This window comes from Pseudophryne corroboree, unplaced genomic scaffold (assembly GCF_028390025.1).
Source record: "Pseudophryne corroboree isolate aPseCor3 unplaced genomic scaffold, aPseCor3.hap2 scaffold_818, whole genome shotgun sequence".
NCBI classification, from domain to species: domain Eukaryota; kingdom Metazoa; phylum Chordata; class Amphibia; order Anura; family Myobatrachidae; genus Pseudophryne; species Pseudophryne corroboree.
In genome coordinates this window covers 149,706-152,439 of record NW_026970397.1, presented here as the reverse complement: position 1 = coordinate 152,439, position 2,734 = coordinate 149,706, and the positions used below count along the sequence as shown (strand labels likewise).

At 33.6% G+C, this 2,734-nt stretch overlaps 1 non-coding gene across 1 annotated transcript; it reads left to right on the top strand.

Moving 5' to 3' along the window:
* Positions 1 to 664: 664 nt before the first annotated feature.
* TRNAN-AUU (transfer RNA asparagine (anticodon AUU)) lies at positions 665 to 738 on the top strand. The gene has a single exon. It is a non-coding gene; the product is annotated as a tRNA-Asn (tRNA).
* Positions 739 to 2,734: the final 1,996 nt, after the last annotated feature.

The window sequence follows — 2,734 nt, the reverse complement described above, 5'->3', positions numbered from 1 at the left end:
TCCTTGCTGCTTTCTCATGTGGAAGTCTGTTTAATGTGAAAACAAGGTGATATCTAATTAGCACACAGGTAAGGAATTAAGAAAATCTTTATTTAAGGGTGAAGATGTTTCTCACAAAATTGTTGACCCAATGCATCATTGAAATTCAAGCTGGAAAGATGATTTTAATATATCACTTGTACATTTTGTATTGCTCTTCTGGTGACAATGTAGTTTGTTTTTGTCAATTACCATTTTAATAATAGGGTAAAGAAAATGAAGTGGATTTTTGAAAGAAAACAATACTGTCAATATACTATTAAAACAAATTAAAATGGTAAAAGTTATTGTACTTTAAGTAAAAATAAAAGAGACAAAATATCAATCCCAGTTTTGGATTACTTTAATTAACAAAAAAAATGCATATAGCAGAGGATAGTTTCAATCTGCCTACCTCTGGGTTATGGGCCCAGCATGCTTCCATTGCAGTACTCTGCTGCACATGTAAGTGCAAGAGATCCTGAAGCACTCACTCATCATGGGAAAGTACCAATGTGTTTCTTCGTTGGTTGATGGAAGAAACATCTTACAAAAACTCTCCAGATTATTGACTTTTTAAAGTTTTTCTAGGAAACGTTTTAGATGAATGCTTATTAGCCTTTGTCAGTATGGACTTTTGCAAAGTGTCTCTGTGGCGCAATCGGTTAGTGTGTTTGGCTATTAACCAAAAGGTTGGTGGTTCAATCCCACCCAGGGACGTAATTAACCTTGTGATCAGATTTTGGTGATATTTAAGTAGACAAGTCAAAATTTCAAACCTCCTCTTATGGTGTAGGGTACATGGCCTTCTCTGATGTAATCAGAGTTAGATTTGATTCAGTGATTTTATAAAAAACAGCTAGGAAGCACAATTTAGCAGTGGGTTGCAGAGAAAAAAAATATGCTGGCAGAAAAATCCAATTGAGTGATTAAACAGCTCTTCATTTTCTGGCTTTATTTTTATGCTAACAAATTTGTTCTCTGAAAAGTGTCCACAAAGCCAAGTCTCTGATTAACACCTTTGTAAGGATGGTTTTTCACCTATTACTAAATTAAACTTGCTTCATTGGAAAGGCAGCAAGATGCATCCTCATTTCAATGTCTACTGAAATAATACAGGTTGACACCAGGAAACATTAACGCCACTGCATCCTTGCTGCTTTCTCATGTGGAAGTCTGTTTAATGTGAAAACAAGGTGATATCTAATTAGCACACAGGTAAGGAATTAAGAAAATCTTTATTTAAGGGTGAAGATGTTTCTCACAAAATCGTTGCCCCAATGCATCATTGAAATTCAAGCTGGAAAGATGATTTTAATATATCACTTGTACATTTTGTATTGCTCTTCTGGTGACAATGTAGTTTGTTTTTGTCAATTACCATTTTAATAATAGGGTAAAGAAAATGAAGTGGATTTTTGAAAGAAAACAATACTGTCAATATACTATTAAAACAAATTAAAATGGTAAAAGTTATTGTACTTTAAGTAAAAATAAAAGAGCCAAAATATCAATCCCAGTTTTGGATTACTTTAATTAACAAAAAAAAAATGCATATAGCAGAGGATAGTTTTAATCTGCCTACCTCTGGGTTATGGGCCCAGCATGCTTCCATTGCTGTACTCTGCTGCACATGTAAGTGCAAGAGATCCTGAAGCACTCACTCATCATGGGAAAGTACCAATGTGTTCCTTCGTTGGTTGATAGAAGAAACATCTTACAAAAACTCTCCAGATTATTGACTTTTTTAAGTTTTTCTAGGAAACGTTTTAGATGAATGCTTATTAGCATTTGTCAGTATGTACTTTTTGCAAAGTGTCTCTGTGGCGCAATCAGTTAGTATGTACGGCTATTAACCAAAAGGTTGGTGGTTCAATCCCACCCAGGGACCTAATTGACCTTGTTATCAGATTTTGGTGATCTTTAAGTAGACAAGTCAAAATTTCAAACCCCCTGTTATGGTGTAGGGTACCTGGCCTTCTCTGATGTAATCAGAGTTAGATTTGATTCAGTGATTTTATAAAAACAGCTAGGAAGCACAATTTAGCAGTGGGTTGCAGAGAAAAAAAATATGCTGGCAGAAAAATCCAATTGAGTGATTAAACAGCTCTTTATTTTCTGGCTTTATTTTTATGCTAACAAATTTGTTCTCTGAAAAGTGTCCACAAAGCCAAGTCTCTGATTAACACCTTTGTAAGGATGGTTTTTCACCTATTACTAAATTAAACTTGCTTCATTGGAAAGGCAGCAAGATGCATCCTCATTTCAATGTCTACTGAAATAATACAAGTTGACACCAGGAAACATTAACGCCACTGCATCCTTGCTGCTTTCTCATGTGGAAGTCTGTTTAATGTGAAAACAAGGTGATATATAATTAGCACACAGGTAAGGAATTAAGAAAATCTTTATTTAAGGGTGAAGATGTTTCTCACAAAATTGTTGACCCAATGCATCATTGAAATTCAAGCTGGAAAGATGATTTTAATATATCACTTGTACATTTTGTATTGCTCTTCTGGTGACAATGTAGTTTGTTTTTGTCAATTACCATTTTAATAATAGGGTAAAGAAAATGAAGTGGATTTTTGAAAGAAAACAATACTGTCAATATACTATTAAAACAAATTAAAATGGTAAAAGTTATTGTACTTTAAGTAAAAATAAAAGAGACAAAATATCAATCCCAGTTTTGGATTACTTTAATTAACAAAAA